At 52.5% G+C, this 10,888-nt stretch overlaps 1 long non-coding RNA gene across 1 annotated transcript; it reads left to right on the forward strand.

The window, feature by feature from the left end:
* Nucleotides 1-544: 544 nt before the first annotated feature.
* On the forward strand, nucleotides 545-10,656 carry LOC116968603. Its single transcript, XR_004410478.1, has 3 exons — nucleotides 545-554; nucleotides 9,237-9,408; nucleotides 10,609-10,656. It is a non-coding gene; the product is annotated as an uncharacterized LOC116968603 (long non-coding RNA).
* Nucleotides 10,657-10,888: the final 232 nt, after the last annotated feature.

The raw sequence follows: 10,888 nt of genomic DNA on the forward strand, positions 1-10,888 counted from the left end.
CTTTATCTCTCCACATCACCGTCTATATCTCACGTTTCCCTTATCCCCAACCAGTGTGAAGAAGGGTGTGGACCAGAAACGTCCCCCATCCCTTCTCTACAGAGATGCTGCTGCCTGTTTCGATGTTGAGCAACACCGGAAATTGGAGGAACAGCACCTCATATTCCGCCTGGGTTGCTTGCGTCCGGATGGTATGAACGTTGAATTCTCCCAGTTTTGCTAGCCCTTGCTGTCTCCTCCCCTTCCTTAACCCTCGAGCTGTCTCCTCCCATCCCCCCGCCCTCGGGCTCCTCCTCCTCCCTTTTTCCTTCCTTCTCCCCCCCACCCCCCATCAGTCTGAAGAAGGGTTTCAGCCCAAAACGTCGCCTATTTCCTTCGCTCCATAGATGCTGCTGCACCCGCTGAGTTTCTCCAGCATTTTTGTGTACCTTCGATGAGTTGCTGCATCTTTTTGTGTCCACATTCACTAAGCAATTTGCGCGTTGACGTCACTCACAGAGGCCGCGTCCCGTCTCTGACGACGTTGCCACGGCAACCGGCCGGTCCGGGCGCGGGTCGGCGACGAGGCCCACGGAGGGGGAGCGGCCTGGGCCCGGGGATGGAGCCTGAGGTTAAGGACGGAACTGAAGTGGGGTCGCTCGCTCGCTCGCTCGCTCGCTCGGTACTTGTGGTGTTTAGACAAATGAGAGGTGATCGCACGGATGCTCTTGTGGTTTGCAGAGATAGAGAAGGCGGCGATTGTATCAGACGAGCTGGTCCTTGCTCTCTGCCATTCTCGTGTGGATCTGCGGCCTGACTGGTGGAGTCATGTGGGCCTAACTGCTCCTCCACTGTGGACATCCATCGGGGTCTTCTCTTCCTCCTTGCCGGGCAGTGAACAGTGAGTGTGTGTTAGTGCCTCACTCTATCGGCTCCCTCCCTCCCTCACTCACTTTTACCATTCTCATCCTTGTGCAGCAACCCCTCCTTCACCCTCTCCCCTCACTCTGCCTGTAATCTCCTACATTTCTAGTGACCCCCTGAAATCTCTGCTCGTTGATGTTGATGTTGCTGTTGTTCACAATGTTGGTGGTGCTGCATATGTATTGTCTTCAGATTTAGTCACCAAGGTGAATGAAAGATGCCAGTAAAATGGAAAGAGTGCAGAGGAGATTTACATGGATGTTGTCTGAACCTGAAGTTATGGGGTGAGATTGGACAGGAACTTTATTCCTTAGATCGTGGAAATCTGAGAATTGGTCTTCGAGGTTTATAAAATTCTGAGGGACGTAGAGAGGGTGATCCCACATAGTCCTTTTGCCAGGGTATGGGAATCAGGAACTGGAGGGCATGGATTTGAGGTGAGACAGGAAAGATTTAATAGACACCAAAGGGCCATTGTTTTCACATGGAGGGTGATGGTATATGGAACGAGTTAACTGAGGAAATAGTTCAGGCAGGCACGATCACAATATTGAAAGACATTTTAGGAGATTTAAGACATTAGGACATTTCCTATTTTAAGGAAGGACATTCTTGCTATTGAGGGAGTGCCACGTAGGTTCACAAGATTATTTCCCGGGATGGCGGGACTGTCATCTGATGAAAGAATTGAGCAACTGGGCTTGTATTCACTGGAATTTAGAAGGATTAGAGGGGATGTTATAGAAGCATATAAAATTATCCTGCATCTATTGTCTATGTATCTATGTATTTGGATGTGTACATGGATGGGAATGGTTTAGTGGGATATGGGTCAAATAAGAGGGAATGGGATTTGGTTGGATGATATTCTTAATCAGCATGGTGAGTTGGGCCGAAGGGCCTGTTTTCCAGCTGGATCATTCTATGTCGATATTCTGAGGGACCCAGGGGTTTGAATAGAAAATAGGTGCAGGAGAAGGCCATTCGGCCCTTCGAGCCACATCGACTGATCATCCACATTCAGTACCCCGTTCCTGCCTTCTCACCATGTCCCCTGACTCAGATCAGATTCAGATTCAGATTCAGATTCAACTTTAATTGTCATTGTCAGTGTACAATACAGAGACAACGAAATGCAGTTAGCATCTCCCTGGAAGAGCGACATAAAATATGATTTCAATAAATAAAACAATTTACATGTATACAGACATAGTGTTTTTCCTGTGGGAGGAGTGTCCCGGGGGGGTGATTGGCAGTCACTGAGGTACATTGTTGAGTAGTGTGACAGCCGCAGGGAAGAAGCTGTTCCTGGACCTTCTGGTCCAGCAACGGAGAGACCTGTAGCGCCTCCCGGATGGTAGGAGGGTAAACAGTCCATGGTTGGGGTGAGAGCAGTCCTTGGCGATGCTGAGCGCCCTCCGCAGACAACGCTTGCTTTGGACAGACTCAATGGAGGGGAGCGAGGAACCGGTGATGTGTTGGGCAATTTTCACCAACCTCTGCAGTGCTTTCCGGTCGGAGACAGAGCAGTTGCCATACCATACTGTGATACAGTTGGTAAGGATGCTCTCGATGGTGCAGCGGTAGAAGTTCACCAGGATCTGAGGAGACAGATGGACCTTCTTCAGTCTCCTCAGGAAGAAGAGACGCTGGTGAGCCTTCTTGACCAGAGTTGAGGTATTGTGGGTCCAAGAGAGGTCATCGGAGATGTTGACCCCCAGGAACCTGAAGCTGGAAACACGTTCCACCTCCGTCCCGTTGATGTGGATGGGGGTGTGCGTGCCGCCCCTAGACTTCCTGAAGTCTACAATGAGGTCCTTGGTCTTCTTGGAGTTAAGGGCCAGGTTGTTGTCAGCGCACCATGCTGCTAGGAGCTGGACCTCCTCCCTATAGGCCGACTCATCGTTGTTGCTGATGAGGCCAATCACCGTTGTATCATCTGCATACTTGATGATGGTGTTAGTACCATGTACAGGTGTGCAGTCGTAGGTGAAGAGGGAGTAGAGCTCAATCCTGAGCTTATGGCAGTGCTTGGCCTTCTTGATGCCCCTCTTCAGGTTAGCCCTGGATGAACTGTAGGCTCGAGCATCGCCTGACCTGAAAGCGGTGTCCCGTGCTTTCAGCAGTAGCCTGACCTCGCTGTTCATCCATGGCTTCTGATTCGGGAATATGGTCACCCGTTTGAGGGAGGTGACACTATTGATGGTGGAGTTTATAAAGTCCAGAACAGAGGATGTGTAGGAATCAATATCCGTGTGGGAGTCAAGGGTGGCCTGGGCTGCAAACGCCTTCCAGTCAGTGTTTCCAAAACACTGCTGAAGTGTGGAGTCCGCCTCCTCTGACCAGATTTTAACTGTCCTCACAGTAGGTTTAACCCGTCTGATGAGTGGGGAGTACTTTGGGAGCAGGAACAATGAGAGGTGATCAGACTGTCCAAGGTGGGGGAGGGGGACGGCTTTGTAAGCTTCAGCCATGTTAGTGTAGACTTTGTCCAGTGTCTTGTCTACTCTAGTGGGGAAGGATACATGTTGGTGGAATTTGGGGAGTACAGTTTTCAGGTTGGAGTGATTGAAGCCACCCGAAACAATGAAGGCTGCCTCGGGGTTGTGCGTCTGTTGTTTGCTAATGGCAGTATGCAGCTCTTTCATTGCAAGCTTGGCATTAGCATCAGGAGGGATATAGGCTGCAGTCACAACAGTGGAGGTGAACTCTCTGGGCAGATAGAACGGTCTGTATCTAAACAAGAGGAACTCAAGGTTAGCTGAGCAGTGACACTCGATGATGGTGGAGTCCGTGCACCATGCTTTATTTACATAAATGCACAGACCCCCACCTCTGGTCTTACCGGAGTCTGTTGTCCTGTCCGCTCGGAGTAAATGACGCCCCGTTAGCTGGATGGCGCTATCAGGAACGTCGATGTTGAGCCAAGTTTCTGTGAAGATCAGGATGTTGCAGTCTTTGATCCAGTTGTGGGAGGTGATCCTTAGCCGGAGTTCGTCCATTTTGTTTGCCAGTGAGCGCACGTTGGCGAGGAAAAGGCTAGGAATCGCTAGCCTGTGTGGGGCTAGCTTTAACCTGGCCTTTAACCCACCTCTGCGTTCCTGGCGGTGCTTTCATATGCGTCGCCGTCTGTTGGTGCTTGGTGCGCGCTGGTGTTCTGCCGTTCCGTTGCTCCGTGGCTCCGGTGGCGGTCTCCAGCCCCGCGGCTCTGCTGGCGTTCTCCAGCCCCGCGGCTTTGCTGGCGGTCTCCAGCCCCGCGGCTCTGCTGGCGGTCTCCAGCCCCGCAGCTCCGGTGCTCCGTTGCTCTGACGAGCTCAGGAGCAAGACGGAGATCGCCCAGAAAGTTGTTGCAGCCGCAGGAATCGAAGTACAGAAGTTCCTGTCGGCTGTACGAAATGGATACAAGACTGCTCTGTGTGAGCAGCCTTGAAACGGGTTGGGGAATTGTCGCTATTTTTCCCATTCTTGGGAGATACGGGGCGTCGCGATGTGCCCGCGCCGCCGCCACTCCGCTATCTTTCAGAGCTCTATCTAACTCTCTCTTGAAAGCATCCAGAAAATTGGCCTCCACTGCCTTCTGAGGCAGAGAACTCCAGAGATTCACAACTCTATGGGTAAAAAAGTTTTTCCTCATCTTCGTTCCGACGGGCCTACCCCTTATTCGTGAACTGTGGCCCTGGTTCTGAACTCCCCCAACATTGGGAACATGTTTCCTGCCTCAAGTGTGGTCTCACTAGGGTCTTGTACAACTGGAGAAGGACCTCTTTGCTTTTATATTCAACTCCTATTGTTATGTAGGCCAATTAGCTTTCTTCACTGCCTGCTGTACCTGCATGCTTTCAGTGAGTGTTGAACCCCAGATCTCCTTGTACTTCCCCTCTTCCCAACTTGACACCATTCAGATAATAATCTGCCTTCCTGTTTTTGCCACCAAAGTGGATAACCTCACATTTATCCACATTAAACTGCATCTGCCATGCATCCGCCCACTCACCCAACCTGTCCAAGTCACCCTGCATCCTCATAGCATCCTCCTCACAGTTCACACTGCCACCCAGCTTTGTGTCATCTGCAAATTTGCTGATGTTACTTTGAATCCCTTCATCTAAATGCTTTCAGCAGTAGCCTGACCTCGCTGTTCATCCATGGCTTCTGATTCGGGAATATGGTCACCCGTTTGAGGGAGGTGACACTATTGATGGTGGAGTTTATAAAGTCCAGAACAGAGGATGTGTAGGAATCAATATCCGTGTGGGAGTCAAGGGTGGCCTGGGCTGCAAACGCCTTCCAGTCAGTGTTTCCAAAACACTGCTGAAGTGTGGAGTCCGCCTCCTCTGACCAGATTTTAACTGTCCTCACAGTGGGTTTAACCCGTCTGATGAGTGGGGAGTACTTTGGGAGCAGGAACAATGAGAGGTGATCAGACTGTCCAAGGTGGGGGAGGGGGACGGCTTTGTAAGCTTCAGCCATGTTAGTGTAGACTTTGTCCAGTGTCTTGTCTACTCTAGTGGGGAAGGATACATGTTGGTGGAATTTGGGGAGTACAGTTTTCAGGTTGGAGTGATTGAAGCCACCCGAAACAATGAAGGCTGCCTCGGGGTTGTGCGTCTGTTGTTTGCTAATGGCAGTATGCAGCTCTTTCATTGCAAGCTTGGCATTAGCATCAGGAGGGATATAGGCTGCAGTCACAACAGTGGAGGTGAACTCTCTGGGCAGATAGAACGGTCTGTATCTAAACAAGAGGAACTCAAGGTTAGCTGAGCAGTGACACTCGATGATGGTGGAGTCCGTGCACCATGCTTTATTTACATAAATGCACAGACCCCCACCTCTGGTCTTACCGGAGTCTGTTGTCCTGTCCGCTCGGAGTAAATGACGCCCCGTTAGCTGGATGGCGCTATCAGGAACGTCGATGTTGAGCCAAGTTTCTGTGAAGATCAGGATGTTGCAGTCTTTGATCCAGTTGTGGGAGGTGATCCTTAGCCGGAGTTCGTCCATTTTGTTTGCCAGTGAGCGCACGTTGGCGAGGAAAAGGCTAGGAATCGCTAGCCTGTGTGGGGCTAGCTTTAACCTGGCCTTTAACCCACCTCTGCGTTCCTGGCGGTGCTTTCATATGCGTCGCCGTCTGTTGGTGCTTGGTGCGCGCTGGTGTTCTGCCGTTCCGTTGCTCCGTGGCTCCGGTGGCGGTCTCCAGCCCCGCGGCTCTGCTGGCGTTCTCCAGCCCCGCGGCTTTGCTGGCGGTCTCCAGCCCCGCGGCTCTGCTGGCGGTCTCCAGCCCCGCAGCTCCGGTGCTCCGTTGCTCTGACGAGCTCAGGAGCAAGACGGAGATCGCCCAGAAAGTTGTTGCAGCCGCAGGAATCGAAGTACAGAAGTTCCTGTCGGCTGTACGAAATGGATACAAGACTGCTCTGTGTGAGCAGCCTTGAAACGGGTTGGGGAATTGTCGCTATTTTTCCCATTCTTGGGAGATACGGGGCGTCGCGATGTGCCCGCGCCGCCGCCACTCCGCTATCTTTCAGAGCTCTATCTAACTCTCTCTTGAAAGCATCCAGAAAATTGGCCTCCACTGCCTTCTGAGGCAGAGAACTCCAGAGATTCACAACTCTATGGGTAAAAAAGTTTTTCCTCATCTTCGTTCCGACGGGCCTACCCCTTATTCGTGAACTGTGGCCCTGGTTCTGAACTCCCCCAACATTGGGAACATGTTTCCTGCCTCAAGTGTGGTCTCACTAGGGTCTTGTACAACTGGAGAAGGACCTCTTTGCTTTTATATTCAACTCCTATTGTTATGTAGGCCAATTAGCTTTCTTCACTGCCTGCTGTACCTGCATGCTTTCAGTGAGTGTTGAACCCCAGATCTCCTTGTACTTCCCCTCTTCCCAACTTGACACCATTCAGATAATAATCTGCCTTCCTGTTTTTGCCACCAAAGTGGATAACCTCACATTTATCCACATTAAACTGCATCTGCCATGCATCCGCCCACTCACCCAACCTGTCCAAGTCACCCTGCATCCTCATAGCATCCTCCTCACAGTTCACACTGCCACCCAGCTTTGTGTCATCTGCAAATTTGCTGATGTTACTTTGAATCCCTTCATCTAAATCATTGATGTATATTGTGAATAGCTGCAGTCCCAGCATTTCCCCTGGTCAAATATCTGGATTCAACGTTCAGAGTAAGGGGCAGGCATTTTGGACTGGCGTAAAATCGCCTCACCAGGAATGCACTGATTTTCCCCACAGAGGTTGGTGGGTACTTGCATAGGAAGTGTCAGGGACAATAACAACTTTAAAAAGACACTTGGACAGGTACGTAGGTCTGGACAGTTCAGAGTGATATGGATCAAATGTGGATATATGGGACCAGCTCAGGTGGGGCATCTTGGTCGGCATGGACGTGTTGGGCTGAAGGGCCTGTTTCTTTTATGATTCTTTGACTCTTTCAATCTTTATGACTGTCCACCTTGAGAGTGTGGAGGCTCTGTCACTGATGTCACTCGAAACCCAGCTCAATAGATCTTCTTATCGAGTCCACACACAAGATTAGAAGTTGTTCAGCCAGAGCTGAACACATCTCTCGGTAATGGGATTGTACAGTACAGAGACGGCTCATGTGGCCCTCCATACTGACGATCAAGAGCCCCACTGTACCAGTCCAGTTTATCAACACTTGGTCCATAACCTTCCACACTTCAAAGCTTCAAGTGCTCTTCCAGATACTTGTTCACTAGTATGAGTGTTCTTGCATCCACCACATTCCCAGGAACCATGTCCCATATGGCAACCACGTTCTAAGTGTAATTCTCGCCTTCCTTTCCTGGTAGTGATTCTAGGTAACTGCATACAATGGTGTCTGTCTTGTGCTTCGTGTGCGTGGTGGTGGAAAGATTGGTGGAAACAGGGCCGCAACGTGAACGCTCTTTCCTTGACCCCAGCTCAATAGACGACGGGAATCAAGGCTGGATGTGAGAAGTGAGAAGGATCTGAAGAGGATTCACTGAAAGAGTGGGCAGGAACACCTTCATCAACCGAGGCACTGTACAAGGATTGGGACGCCATGTTACAGTTGTACTAATGGTCCGTTAGGCTGCACTTGGAGTATTGTGTGCAGTGATGGTCATCACACCACAGAGAGCATGTGATTAAGCTGGAGAGGGTGAAGAAAAGATTCACTAGGTTGTTGCCTGCTTGGGATGGCTTGAGTTAGCAGGAGAGATTGGACAGGCTGTATTCTATATGCTCTGGAGTAATGGAGGCCGACATGACATGATAGAAGCATGTAAAATTATGAGGCATCTTTAAAAAGCGTGTGAAGGTACACTAAATCCTTAAAAAGTGTGTGTTCACAAAATGAATGTTGGTTGTCAGGTGGCAGCTGCCCAATTGTTTGCCTCGCCTTTTTAACAAGTTTGTGTTCACAAAATGAATTTTGGTTGTCAGGTGGCAGCAGCTCAATTGTTTGCCTCGCCTTGGCTTTTACAATCGTTGCAACAGTTGGCTGCCAGCCCAAGAATCCATTCGGCCCACAATGTCGATACTAGCCCTCTGGAAACCAGTACCTTCGGCCCGCAACATACTAGCACAACAGACAGCCCCCCCTCCCCCACTGGCGAGCAATATTGGAATTGGTGGAGAGGTGTAATATTCAGTTGGTGACCAGCCCTCCCGTGTGATGCAGGGACCCAACGGGTCCGACTTAGTCTAATATAATATATATACGTGTTTCTAATATATAAATATAGGCAAATATATTTGCCTTAATTGCTTATGTTCCTTATATCTTTAGGCAAAAACAAAATATAAAGGCAAATATAATTGCCTTTATGGCTTATGTACATCATGAGTTGATGTAAATCAAAGTTGCTTCTAATCCATGAGGAACTTTGAAATCTATTATCTCTATCTTGCCCCTCACACACAGAAACACACACATACCGTTCCCCCACAACACTAATTAAACCAAAGATGATAGAATGCATATGGTCCAGAGACCTTTCATTGCGCATTGTCGCTCATTTTATACGCAGTTTATTTTTTTAAATGTTTTTTAAAAGAAGCATCTTATTTATTATAAACAAAGATCATAATGGTCGCATCATAGACCAAGATAAACTGCAAAATCCAATGGACTGACGTGGATTAAACTGCGGGAGGCAGAACGGGGATCGGGGTCTGATTCCTAAAATGGCGGAGTGACGTTCCGTTGCACACTACACGTCAGTCCATTGGTCTATCTTGTGGAAGGCAGCGCGGCTGTGACGTCATTTCCGGGCTGTGGCCCTGCTTCGGTCTCGTCTCCCAATGGGAGGGTGAACGCTCTCTCTTCCCAGTCGGTCCTCCAGGCGGGGTGAGCCGAGCGGCGCTGGTCCTCCAGGCGGGGTGAGCCGAGCGGCGCTGGTCCTCCAAGCGGGGTGAGCCGAGCGGCGCTGGTCCTCCAGGCGGGGTGAGCCGAGCGGCGCTGGTCCTCCAGGCGTGGGCGCGGGGTGATCCGTCAGTTACCCGGTGAGTGAGTGAGTGAGAGGCTCCGGTGGATCAGGGCGGTTTGGGCCGCGGGCGGAGCTGGGCATCGGGAGCTGGCGGCGGCTCCAGTCTCCGGCCTCGCACCGGGAGACACTCACTCACTGGCCGCCCGCCCGATGCCACTGGGGTCGGCGCTTGGAGCGGAGCGGAGACCGGTCCGGGCCGCAACTACACTGTCTGGCGGTGGTGGAGAAGGTGTTCGTCCCCCCCCCCCTCACTGACACCCCCCCCCTCACTGACACCCCCCCCCCCTCACTGACACACCCCCCCTCACTGACACACCCCCCCCTCACTGACACACACACCCTCACTGACACACCCCCTCACTGACCCCCCCCCCCACTGCCCCCCCTCACTGCCCCCACCCTCACTGACCCCCCCCCACTGACCACCACCCCCCACTGCCCCCCCCCTCACTGACCCCCCCCCTTCACTGACCCCCCCCCACTGATCCCACCCTCACTGACCCCCCCCCTCACTGACCCCCCCCTCACTGACCCCCCCCCACTGATCCCACCCTCACTGACCCCACCCTCACTGACCCCCCCCCTCACTGACCCCCCCCCTCACTGACCCCCCCCCTCACTGACCCCACCCTCACTGACCCCCCCCCTCACTGACACTCTCCATCACTGACCCCACCCTCACTGACCCCCCCCCACTGATCCCACCCTCACTGACCCCACCCTCCCTGACCCCCCCCCTCACTGACACTCTCCATCACTGACCCCACCCTCACTGACCCCCCCCTCGCTGACACTCCATCACTGACCCCCCCTCACTGACCCCCCCTCACTGACACTCTCCATCACTGACCCCCCCTTCACTGACCCCCCCCCTCACTGACCCCCCCCCCACTGACCCCACCTCGCCCATCCTCACCCCCTCACGCCTAAAGACCCCCTCAACCCCTATCCTCCCCTACTCCCCCACTCACCCCCGCAAACCACCGGACCCCCACTCTCCCCGTCACCCCACCACTGAACCCCACTCTCCCCCTCACCTTCCCCTTCCCTTTCCCCCAGCACTGACACACCACTCACTCACCTCTCACCCCCCACCGACACCCACTCCCCTCCACCCCCCCCCCCCCCCCCCCCCCCCATCAAACACCAGTAATGTTGACACGTTAGTAATGTCCTGTTTGCCAGCTTGTTGACCCTCTGTGTTCCCCTCCTGCAGGGTTTAGGAGCCGTTGCTGTGGACGGAGAGACAGGGACGTGAGTGGCCATTGAGGGCGGCCAGTGTACCGGTGAGTCCCCGTCCCCCCCCCCTCCCCCATTTGGTGGGGGTAGTGTCGGGGATGAGGAGAGCGGGAGCGGTCCGGACTGGGAGACAAAAAGAGAGGGACAGATACAGTGAGAGATACAGAGACAGAGAGAGAAACAGGGATACAGAGATGGTGCGACCGAGAGAGAGACAGACAGAGAAAGAGAAAGAGAGAGACAGACACAGAGGGAGA

This window comes from Amblyraja radiata, chromosome 45 (genome assembly GCF_010909765.2).
Source record: "Amblyraja radiata isolate CabotCenter1 chromosome 45, sAmbRad1.1.pri, whole genome shotgun sequence".
Classification (NCBI taxonomy): Eukaryota; Metazoa; Chordata; class Chondrichthyes; order Rajiformes; family Rajidae; genus Amblyraja; species Amblyraja radiata.